The sequence below is a fragment of the Myotis brandtii genome, unplaced genomic scaffold (assembly GCF_000412655.1).
Source record: "Myotis brandtii unplaced genomic scaffold, ASM41265v1 scaffold237, whole genome shotgun sequence".
Classification (NCBI taxonomy): Eukaryota; Metazoa; Chordata; class Mammalia; order Chiroptera; family Vespertilionidae; genus Myotis; species Myotis brandtii.
In genome coordinates, this window is record NW_005358943.1 from 5926914 (window position 1) to 5939435 (window position 12522).

The following is a 12522-nucleotide window of genomic DNA, read 5'->3' on the forward strand; positions in this document are numbered from 1 at the left end:
CCCCACACGCTGCCCAGCGGGGCCCCGGCCTGACGGCCCCCGTGATCCCCAGTTCGCCTCGGGTGTGCGCAGCGAGGCCACCTGGGTGGGGACGGCGCTGCTTTCCTAAACCGAACCCACCCACCTACACCCCGATTTTCCAAACGAGGGCCCGGGTCGTGATGTTGGGGGACCCAGTGTGCCAGTGACTTCTTTATTCACACTAGTCCTAAAACATGAGAAAAGAAAAAAAAAAAAAGCCCGGGGAGACAACCGAAGATCTGTTTATCATGTGTGGTTTCATGTCATAAAACACCAGGGAGGAAAATATTTAGGCAAAACTGGGGTTTATTTCCTAAAACACACACACACACACACACACACGCACACGCACACGCACACACACACACACACAATTAACTACCTTGACAAAATACAGGTAGATCTTAAAGTGAACGGGTAGGGCAAAATTCTAAAAAAGATGATTAAACGTTAGCTGCAAAGGCCTTGCAGCGGTGGGTGTCACGCATTGTTGGGAGAAAGCACACCCCCGAGCAGCCCGCGATGAAGCCAGTGGAGAGGGAACCTGTTGCATAATCTCACTGGCCGTGGGGTTTGCCGTGTGCCGGCCCCTCGACCGAAGGGGAAGTGCGTGAAGGTGCAGGGTTTTCAAAACTCGAGGTTTTATTTACCCAGTGTTCTGGCCGCCACTTCTGCGTTAAACGCCTGTAAGTAAACACTCTGCTCTTACAAGTGAACCAAACCTATCAAACCTGTTTAGAAAATGACCAGGTATGTTTCTTTTTCTCGTGTGTGTGTGTGTGTGTGTGTGTGTGTGTGTGTGTGTGTGTGAAATTTACCATCCACGAAAGACCTTACGACTGCTATTTGGGGTTCTTGGGCTGCCAGAAAAATGCCTCTTTATGGGGCGGATTGAGAGTGCCCATAGGTGACAACTGTTTCTTCAAAGGATTGATACTATTTTGAACTCCAACAAGCAAAGAGATTTTAAAAGTGCAGGTACATTTTTAAAAGAAGAAAAGAATTCTTACCAGTTGAGTTACTTTTTATTTTTTTCCTTGAGAATTATGTACATTGGTGGACACCCAGCTTGGGAGACCGTAATTTTGAGACTGGTGGAGTTCTGTGTTTGGTGAAGGCAGCAACCTGGAGAAGTAAATTGAAAAACGGAGAACTTATGGGTCTATGTAGGTATTTTAGTCAAAATGTGACTAGGCACTGTGAAAAAAAAATTTTTTTAAAGTTATAGAATTGACTGAGTTCGAGGACTGCGTGGAAGATTGCTGTTAAAAAAATTGGGGGTGGTGGTAATATTTAACATCTTATGTAAGAATTTGGGCTAAATTACACCAACCCAAAAAGTTGGTTTTTAGGTAAAATAATTTGTACTTATCAAAGTTCCACATAGGAGAAAATTAAAAATGAATTTGTTCTTAATTCTGCTGGTAATATGGTGGCTAGTGTATGAAAAAGCCAGTTCAAGCACTATAAACCTACATTTAGATGAGTACCTGTAAAGTAAAAATAGTCATGTAAACTTGAGGATGGGGGTCTCTGGCCAAAAGCTTAATGGCAGTAACTGAAAAGGGGCCAAAAGAGAAGATCCTGTTAACTCAGTTCTGTTACTTATACATTTAAAACTTAAGTGTAGAAGTGAAGCAGAGATGAGGTCTGAGGTAGGTACAGAATTTAGGCTGGGGACAGAAGGGCCAGGGTTGATGTGTGAGTTTGTTTTGATGTTATTTTCTACAAATGTCTATATTGGGAATTTAATTCCATAGTTTCAGTCTATGGGATTAAGTATTGATGAAGCTGACTTGTTGTCCAATATTCATTTTTTCAATCAATCATAATATCCTACTAAATATAATTTGCTGGAATTACCAGTGTAATTTATCTTAGAAACCAACTTTTCCTGGAATATCTAAAAAAAAAAGTGATGTTTTCCCTGGACATTTAATATTTTTAAAAATGCTTTGCATTTGCAAGCAAATAGCACTTTAAATTGAAGCAGTAAATTAACATAGGAAAGTTGATTTGGATCAGAATCCCAAGAAAGGGGAGAAGATAAATCAGGGAAAACAGAAACCAGATTTTATGACAGATTTTAACAGGTTGAAAAAACTAGTTAAAAGGGCTTTATAGGAAAAATCACAGTTGATACTTTTTTTTTAATTAACTACATCAAGATTTAAAACCAAAGCAGATATCCACCATCATAAAAGAAAATGTTAATAATGTTGGCTTAAGGAAAAACATAATTAATAAATTAAATTTTGCCCAAAGGCACATATATATATTCCAAAGCCAGATGTCATTTTTTTCTTGATTTTTTTTTTTTTTTTGGTGTGTGTGTGTGTGTTGTAGGTAATCTGATATTTTTGTACATTTCATTAGCCCTGGTAATCAAGGGTTGGCCATGTGAAGGGATGAGGTTCATAAAAGTTTGCTGGATTTAAAGAAGCAGGTTCAGGCTTTAAGAAGAGGCCATTCTCATGCAGACTAGGAAGGACTTTGAAATTTAATCAAATAAATGATTCGAGGGAGCAGGAGTGGCTCAAAAAGAAGTATCTAAGGAGATTACCAAAGACAGATTAAAAATATATATATATATGGTTTCCAAGGGGTATGGTCAGTAAAGAAGGAAATAGAATACACCTTGGCATGACAGGAAAAAGGCATAAAGGGAAAAATACCCTCCTATACACTCAGCAACAAGAAGAGAGTAATGAAACTTCACCTCTTTCTTGATTGGGGTTAGATAGGTATCACCAAAAAGTCACAAGATTTTTTGTTACATAAACATTTTAATTTGGGGGGAGGAAGGATGAAAAAAATAAATTATGAGCATAAGTTATAATTATATGAGCAGGTAAAACTTGAAATTGCCAAAGACAAATTTAAAATACAGGGGGACCCATTGTGATTTTAATTGCGTTATTGGAAAAGGAGGGATAGGTTATAAAAAGTTGAAACTATTAACTTATTTCTAAATTAACTACAGACATAAATCAATCAAGCAAACACTTACAAATGGTTTACTATTTACATGTACTGAGGTGGACACCAAAAGTTGGGGGAATGGGTCCATACCTTTAATGAGAGGTTTATAAGAATTTTAATGGAGGTATGTACATATGCAAAGACAAAACAATGATCAGACAGCAGGGAAGTGCCAAATTCATGGTACAAAGAAGGAGATGGGAGGATTAGGGGAGGTAATCTTCATAGGGATAATAGAATTTGACCCCAGTTTTAAAGGATCGTTAACATGTCTATGGAGGAAAGGAAGTGGGGAGGTCAAAGGAGGAGGTCATTCATTCATCTCTTCATTCAGCAGATTTATCTATTATGTGCCAGACACTGTTCTAGGAATTGGGCATAGAGTGGAAAAAGGACAATTTTTTTGCCCTTATGGAACTTACTTTCTAGTGGGAGAAGATGGGAGGACAGCAAACAAGTAAACATTACATGGAAAAGCTAATGTCAAGTAGTGATGTTTTGTGAAGATAATCAGGGTCAGGGAATTATAGAGGGCTAGTTGCAGTCCCACTTACTCTGTGAATAACCTATCTGCCCATCATATCCTGATAAATAATGTTAACGATATAACTTAATATTTATTGCCATCCAAACCAATTTGAATAAAAGTCTACACATTAACTTCATCTTTACCAATTTTTAAAAATGAAACCTACATAATGTTTTTTAGATTGAAGCACATAAGCTTTGAGTTTTTAATTCCTTATCAACAATTTATGTACTTTTTTTTGCTGCCATTTGCTACAAGTCTCATGTTTTTGTGTGAGGTTAATATCATTGTTTATAATTTACTTAGGGTTGTGATGTACTGGGCTGTATACTTAGGTTAGATTCTCCATTAAGGATCAATGTCATAATCCTATATAATAAAACCCTAATATGCAAAACGACCGAACAGTGGAATGACCAGTCGCTATGATGTGCACTGACCACCATGGGCGGATGCTTATTGCAGGAGCTGCCCCCTGGTGGTCAGTGCACTCCCACAATGGGAGTGCCGCTCAGCCGGGAGCTGGGCTCATGGCTGGCGAGCGCAGTGGCGGTGACGGGAGCCTCTCCCACCTCCACAGCAGCACTAAGGACCCCGCGGGAGTGGGCCTAAGCCAGCAGTCAGACTTCGCCCAAGGGGTCCCGGACTGCGAGAGGGTGCAGGCTGGGCTGAGCGACCCCCCCCCCCCCCCCCACACACGTGCACAAATGTGCACCGGGCCTCTAGTAGTGTTTTAAAGTGAGGATAAATTCCAAGGACAGTTTGTTTTGATGGTACCTTGTATGACAGCACAGGAAACAAAAGATGTACAGACAGCATAAGTAAGCTATTCAGCTTTATTACCAGATGGGTAAAATAGGTTAAAGGGCGAATCCTCTCTGGGTCTTGTCCACATGGTATAGGAATCGAAAAGTAAATTTGGACTGTGTTGTGTTTCATGTGCTTAATTATATCTCCTTAAAGATTTGTAGGGAAGTTAATGGTCTCATTGGAAATACTTTCTTAAACTTGGGATTTTTACTCTCTACAAATAGTAGTAACCTGAAGCAAAGTGTCAGTCCTGACATGGGGAAGTCTAGGTTCTTACTGCAGGACCTGACTGCTGGGTTTTGTTGTTTAGAAGATGCCCTTTACAGTGTCAATTAAAAAATTTTTAACAACTATTTCTTGCTTTTGGACACATTTATAAAGTACTTCTCGAGCATTCTTAAAGAAATATGTTTCCTCCGCTTCACTCTTTCTGGACTTTTAAACATAAAAAAATCATAGGTGAAATTGAGGTAAGGGATTAAAAAAAGGATTTATATTGTATGTGTATCTATGGAACCAAATCTTTCAAAAAAGTTTTCTATATGCAGTTTTCATCTCCAGTATATTCTGATGCACTTGGGTAAGCTATGAAAAAGAAAGTTTTCAAAGGAGGTAGGAAATTCTTTAGCATTCCCTTGGTTTTCTTCTAAACGAAATACTCCATTTAGAAAAGGATTGTAGATATAAATGCTAGGGGTCTGTGATGTGTGTGTTAAAAGCTAATGTGATAAAAGCTAAGGTGCTCTATAGAAATATTTGGGAAGAACAGTGAAATTCAGATTTGTTTCAGTGTCTGAGTGAGAAGTGGGACAAACCGTGATTTTCAGAAAAAAGCTGCCCTATAAATTGTAATGGTAAATGGCAAGGTAATTAATATTAAATATCTTCATTCTTCCCCTTAAGATTAATGTGGAAAGACATATGTAGAGAAGTATATGCTATTTATTGTTTGCTGTGTACATTTAAAAATACCAGCCCTGGCCAGGTGACTCCGTTGGTTGGAGTGCCATCCCATACACCATGAGGTTGTGGGTTCAATTCCTGGTCAGGGCACATACCTAGGTTGTGGGGTTCCATCCCCCGTCTGGGCGCATATGGGATCAATGTTTACCTCTCACATCGATGTTTTTCTATTTCCCTTCCTCTCTCTTTAAAATCAATAAACAATTCTCGGGTGAGGATTAAAAAAACAAAATGACAACTCATTCTAGGATAACCTGGTAGAGTGGGCTTTTGATGAATGTTTGCTGAGTAAATTAAATTAATTCTCACAACTGTTACTTTTGATCCTGGTTCCATTACAACTCTAGCTTTTAAAGCACTGGTTTTTGAGTTTTGAGTTGAAACCTGGAGGGGGTTGGTTGCCTTACAGCCCTGGGCACCTACCTGACTTGTTGGAGCAGTATGCTCACTCTGGAACCTGGACCCTGACCTCCAGCTTGCCTGATCCTGTGACTGACCTGACCTCATCTTTTCCAAAATGCAGGTGGTTGTTTCCTATCAACTGTCTCTTCCTGAGCAGCTGATCTGTGTCCTTTTCTTGTTACTGCTCAGAATACTGAAGTGTCACCAGTATGGCCTATATTGTCGTGGGTTTCTTTTATTTTTGTCTGTTGTTTGGTTGAGGGAGAAGCACATTCTTCAAGAAGATAGTTCTTGACTTTGTTTTGTAAACTGCACATGGCATATTAAACATGGTATTATTTTCTCTTTCTGCCCCCCCTGCCAGCCTGGTTGCCCCCCACGGCCCCCCTGCTGGCCTGGTCAGCATTTACTAAAAATTTTGTGTTTCTTAAAAATGAACTGGTAAGAATCATTTAATGATACAAACCAACTAAAAACTAACAAAGATTTTTTTTGGAGACAGTGAGGAAATTATAACATGGAGTGTGTATTAGGTGGTATTTAAGAATTATTAACTCTAAAGTTTTTATACATATTAATGGCATTATAGTGATATTAAGAAAGTTTCATATTTTAAAGGTACATGTGGAAGTATTTATAGGTAAAGTAAAATCATGACTAATATTTGTTTTAAAAAACTTTAGGATGGGCACAAACACAGAAATGGGAAATAAAACAATATTGACAAATTTTTTTATTACTGGGTAATGGGTACCTTGGGGTTTGTTAGTATTTTTTGTACTTTGTGTATATTTGGAAATAATCATAATTAGTTTAGCTATATAGTTAAACTATACATTACCAATTATAACTAGGGGAAGAACTCTAATACGATAAAATTATGTAGTTGGACATTTGAGCTAATTGGTTAATCAAAAATCTCCACTTTGCATTTTCTATGTTATGCTTTTAGTAATAATTTTAAGGGACAATTTTATAAAAATATGGTCAGAAAAACTGTTTAAAACTTTTAACTTTGTGACCTTGTAATATATACCTGTAGGTTATTAATTGCTTTTTCATATTTTGTCTTTTATCCATTTACAGATGAGGAAACTAAGATCTTAGAGAAATTAAGTGATTTATTCAAATCTCAAAGCAAGTAAGAACTGCTAGAACTGGAGCCGAAGTCATCTGATTCATTTCAGGTACCTATTCTCTTATATATACACTAGAGGCCTGGTGCACGAAATTCGTGCAGGGGGGAGGGGTCTCCTCAGCCTGGCCTGCACCCTCTCCAATCTGGGACCCCTCGGGGGATGTCGGCAGTCGGACAACCCTCTCACAATCCTGGATCGCTGGCTCCTAATCACTTACCTGCCTGCCTGCCTGGTCACCCCTAACTGCCCCCACCTGCCGGCCTGGTCACTCCCAACTGCCCCCCTGCACCGGCCTGGTCACCCCTAACTGCACCCCCCTGCTGGCCTGGTTGCCCCCAACTGCACCCCCTGCTGGCCTGGTTTCCCCTCACTGCCTGCCTCTGCCAGCCTGGTTGCCCCACACAGTCTGCTGTTTGGTCGTTTGGTCACCCCTCACTAACCCCCATGCCGGCCTGTTTGCCCCACACAGCCTGCTGCTCAATCATTTGGTCGTCCCTCACTAACCCCCCTGCCAGCCTTGTCACCCCACTTGTTCGGTCATCTGTTCAGTTGCAATGGCCCCTGGCTCTTTATATATATAGATGGTTATTTGTTGTCATCCTTGCCGCTGTGGCTGCTTTGCCAATTAGTCAGTGAAGATGGCCACGTGGAAATGGTCATGGTCAGCTGGAAGGGATGCCTCTGGTCATGAACAGTACAGCCTTTAACTGCTAAGCATGACTGCGGAGTGCGCTGTGTACCCTTTAAATGCACCCTTCCCCTCTCAGCTGAATAGAGCTAAAAGGGACTCGTTAATCACAGAGAGTTATGATGAATATTATAACCAGAATGTTTGGTCATCCTCACTAACCCCCCTGCCAGCCTGGTCATAGGCAGCCATCTTTGTGAGGGCATGACAGTCAGTTTGCATATTACCTCTTTATTATATAGGATATTTACAAATGCTCTTCTTTAACCAACAGTTTTCAAACATTTTGATGCTCTTAAAAATTATTGAGGACCCCAAAGATGTTTGTTTATGTGGACTATGTCTATCAATATATAACACACTGAGAAATGTTTAAAGTATTGAGTTTAAAAATAATACATTCATTAAAGGTTAACATAAATAACATACTTTTATGAAGAAAGTATTTCAAAACAAAAAATACAATGAGAAGTGTGACATTGCCAAACATTTTGCCACTAGCTTTAATGCACTGCTTAATAGAAGACATGGATTTTCAATACTGCTTTTATATTCAGTCTACTGTATATGTTGTTTGTTTGAAGTATATAAAGAAAACCCAACTATACACAGATACATAGTTGAAAAAGGGTGCATGGAGTATTTCAGTGTCTTTTCATGTAATTGTGATAGATTCTTAAAGATTTGTTGCAATGTTAAATTTGAAACTATATCAGTGAAATTTTTGTGCTTTGTAACATTAAAAATGTATTGAATCTTTGATGTGTATGTGACTCTATAACATTAGACATTGGTCATTTGAAAAAAGAATGGTTTACTGAGTTGTGCAGATCTTTCAAATGCCAACTTATTTGCTTATACAATATTTAACAAATTACATTCATTAATATGACCATTCATTTAGTAAAATAGTCTTTAAGAATTGAGAAGCAGTCAAGAGTTTTGTGTTGAGTTCAAGTTTTCCAAAATTCCATTCTTTTTCTCAAAAGCTCAAATTCTATCATTGGCAACAGATATCGTCAGTTTTTCTTTGAAGTGTCAGGCTCACTTTATTCATTTTAGAGAAAAATGTTTGCCAAATACCTGAGTCTGAATAAACTATAATGTGTCTTCCAATCATTCTCTTAAGCAAAAATAGTATTCTATGAAAAAAGTGTGTAGTTTAGTTCACAACTCAATTTGCATACATACGTTTCCTTAAGACAGCTATTGTATTAGGTATGTAGCAGAAGCGATTTTTGTGTGTACTCCCATTACATCACACAGAATGTTAAAAAGACCAAGTTCTCAAGATTAAGATTAAATAAAATTTAACACTTTTACTTTATCAAAAACATTGTTAAGATGACCTGGTTTTTAAAAAATGGTTGATAGACAGTGGGAAATATAATTATTACTGGTACAGTTTTGTTATTCCTGCTTTGATTTATGAAAGTGCCTGTATTTTGTCCACCATTGCTTTTGTACCATTAGAGCAGATATCAACATGTTGTTTCAGGATAAATCATGAGATTCAGAAAGTTATTTAATACTTTGAGTAATTCAGCAGCACTGGTATTTGTTGCCAAGCATTCACATAAAGGAAGACCTTCTTTTATGGTTAGTTGGCTTGGATACTGGCATAATAAAAACAAAACTGTAAGTCCCCCCACATCTATGGCTTTGTCCATTTATAAAGCAAAAGTACTATCCTTAAGGCAGTTAGCAGTAAAGTATTTAATTTGATGAGATACTGCATCAATGATAAGTGGCATTGCCATGATTTCTTTTACTGATTTTTCATCCAGCAGACATTCAGCAGTGTCAGTCATACAAAGCTTTATTAGTCTCAGCTATTGTGTGGCTCCAGTGCAGTTGGATAATTTACCTTGTATGATGCTTCAGTGGCTTTTTCATTTCTAATTTGAAAACAGTCTTTTGCTTTTAAAGAGCTCATCATGTCAATTATTAAAATATTCAGTTTCTTTTTCTTTTCTTTTTTAAAATCCTCACCTGAAGACATGCTTATTGATTTTAGAGAGAGAAACATTGATCTGTTGCCTTCCTTTATGTGCCATGGTGGGGGATCAAACCTGCATCCTAGTTATGTGCCCTCACAGGAATCGAACCTGCACCCTTTTCTTTTTCTTTAAATTCAATGGATTCATTTGATGATAATGAGTAATGAAGTTATATATAGCAGATATTGTCAAAGATTGCTATGCCTAGGAAATAGAAGTACTGAGAATACACTGAGTTAAATTCTTTTAAAAATGCATATTTATACTTGAAATTTGCTACCTTAGAAAATTCTAAGAAACAGAAGAATATATACCAGCATATGTTTTATTAGCTGCCAGAGTGATACATTATCATCATGTATCCTCTGGATTCATTGTTGTACCCTCATGAGATAATGAGAGTGAAAAAGGCAAGTAACGTCTTTGTATTATTAAAACTAATTTTTACCTTATGGATTCCCTGAAATGGCCTCAAGGACCTCTTACCAGGTGTCTCTCGATCACACTTTGAAAATGATGATATAAACTATTGCAGTGTCATAATATATTTTTTGAGCAGCCTAATACAGACATCTATATCAGTAAAGTAATGTTTCAATTTTAACTGGTTAATTATCAAGGAAGACGGGAATATGCTAGTGTGTGGGTGACCCAGAGACCATATTGGGGTGAAGGTCATACAGCGTGAGTGAGTGGTGGGATAGAAGATATACACGGGAATCATTGGTAAAAGCACTTTACTACAACTTAACAAAAAAATGAGTATTTTCTCTCCCTGTGTTTTTAAACGATAAAAGCACTGAGCCCACATATATGTACAAAATACAGTGTTCATACTCGTTTATATCAGGACTACACAGCCATTTTTGCTTTGAGTGACAGCAGGGGAGCGATGCTAACATACTTGAGAGAAGCAGGGATGCTCATGGCACTTGTTTGTTCCTTCCAACTGGGGAAGCTGTTGACCTTTTTTCTCTGAGGAAGCTGAGGGATGACAAGACACGTGAGGTTAGAAAGAAGAAATTGTGAAAGAGGGGGAAATGGAGTAGATGGCAGTCTTCATGGGAGCAGCTCTAGGCAGAATGGGGCTGTGGACAGAGTGGAGATAAGCATTGAGGGCAGAGAGGAAGATGGGTGAGCTGGGCTCTCCCAGGTGCTGGATACCAGAAGAATGGGTTCTGGGGAAGTTCAAAGATGGGTGTGACAGGAGTCATGGAGATGAACATTATTTGAAAGATTTCCATCAAAATATGGTTCAAATAACTATTAAATAATGGTACTGGAAAATGGTAATGGAAAAAATAAAATTAAAAATATTAATTAAAAATAAAGAAATAAAAAATGGTACTGGATAGCCTGACTTTTAATGTCTTGCCAATATTCAACTTGTTATTATAACCAATGGGAGAAGACAGCAGTGACATGAGTTTGGTGTAGTGCGGGTCAATCTCTAAGCTTTGGTTATAAGCATCAATATGTGAAAATATTGACTGGGCCAGGTTTGTGGCTGTAAATTCAAGAATGAAATTTTAACACTTATTTTTTACTAACAGACAGTTATGATTAAAGAGTTTAGTTAAAAAAGATATCATTTATCAGTTTTGTTATTTATGTGGTACTTAATTCCATAAAGGATTTGAGATGCCAGAAAGAATGATCAAAGCCAGTAATCAAAAACAAACATGATTCTAAATGATGTTTTTCCCTAATGTTTTCTCTATTGATGACATTTATGTTACTAGGTTTATACAGTTGAGGTACTCACTATTAAGTATTTAAACTGGTCTCTGTTAACTGTGCAGGAGAATACAGTCCTGTCACTTTTTAGTTGTATGTAAGTATAAACAGTGTGTGTGTGTAGTGGGAATGAGATTGGGCAGAACAGGACTATAGACAGTCATAGCATGCCACAGAATTTTTTTTTTTTTAATTCAGGACTGTTTTCACCTGTAATTAGCAGAAAGCCACCAACAGAGGATTAAACCATGAGTTGTTGACGCAGTTCAGATAAGTTGAGGGGTAGGTTGTCTCATAGTTGGTCCGGCTGCTCAGCAGTGTCTCCACGGTCTCTGCAGGCTGTGATTCTGCCATCCTTTGTGTGTCCACTTACTGCCACCAGCTCACAAACTGGCTGCCTCAGCCTTAGGTATCACATCCCTTTTCACGGCAAGGAGGAGGAAGGGGACAGACAGATCAAGCAATCCTTCCTCCAGTGCTTCCCTAACAGAGAACAAGATCTTTCTCAGAAGTGTCCATTCAGTTTTTTCTTAAGTGTCATTTTCTTGAACTGTTTCACAAGACTTCCCCCACCCACAGGAAAGACCAGGGAAGTGAGTGTATGGCTAAAGGGAATGGAGTGACCCTGGTTGGTGTAACGCGCATCATGGATCATTTCCTGGGCTTACGTCGCTTGTATCCCAGGAAAATCGGATTCAGTTAGCGAGTTAGAGGGAAGTTAGATGGGTGCTGGCTAAGTGTGTGTCACAAATATGCAGAAAGGGAAGCACAAACACTGTTAAGTAATTTGCTAAAACAACTTTTCTTTAGCCTGGAGACTGTTTTAAGTGTTCCCCCAAAACAAGGCCATATCCATTTTCTTTCTTATTTCGGTGGGAGATTATACAGACCTGTATCCCAATTAGTTGCAGAGCTAATTTACAGACAGTTAGGTCTCAGTTTTCTCAACTGTGAAATAAGAATATTGTATTAGATCATCTCTGAGGTAACTTCCAGTTCTAAAACTCTTTTTTCCCTGTCTTTTGACCATTTTATGTTATCTTTTTTTTAATTAAAAAATTGGACAGGATTAGAGAGAGGATATGAAAATATATGGTGTTTTTCATTCATATTTTTATCTTTTTCATTTTTAATTTAAAAAATATATTTTTATTGATTTCAGAGAGGAAAGGGGAGAGAGAGAGAGAGAGAGAGAGAGAGAGAGAGAGAGAGAGAGAGAAAGAGAGAAACATCAATGATGAGAGAGAATCA

The 12522-nt window shown here is 38.2% G+C and overlaps 1 protein-coding gene across 3 annotated transcripts in view; it reads left to right on the forward strand.

The window, feature by feature from the left end:
• The window catches only part of DUSP16 (dual specificity phosphatase 16), a 117027-nt gene that overhangs the window by 36794 nt on the left and 67711 nt on the right, over window positions 1-12522 (forward strand). The window contains exons 1-2 of one of the 3 annotated variants that reach the window (XM_005866810.2): window positions 43-771; window positions 6794-6894. The gene's annotated coding sequence lies outside the window, so the exon portion shown is untranslated. Of the gene's footprint in view, window positions 1-42; window positions 772-6793; window positions 6895-12522 lie in introns of those variants that run through there. The other 2 variants (XM_005866811.2, XM_014540203.1) reach the window with 2 other exon arrangements.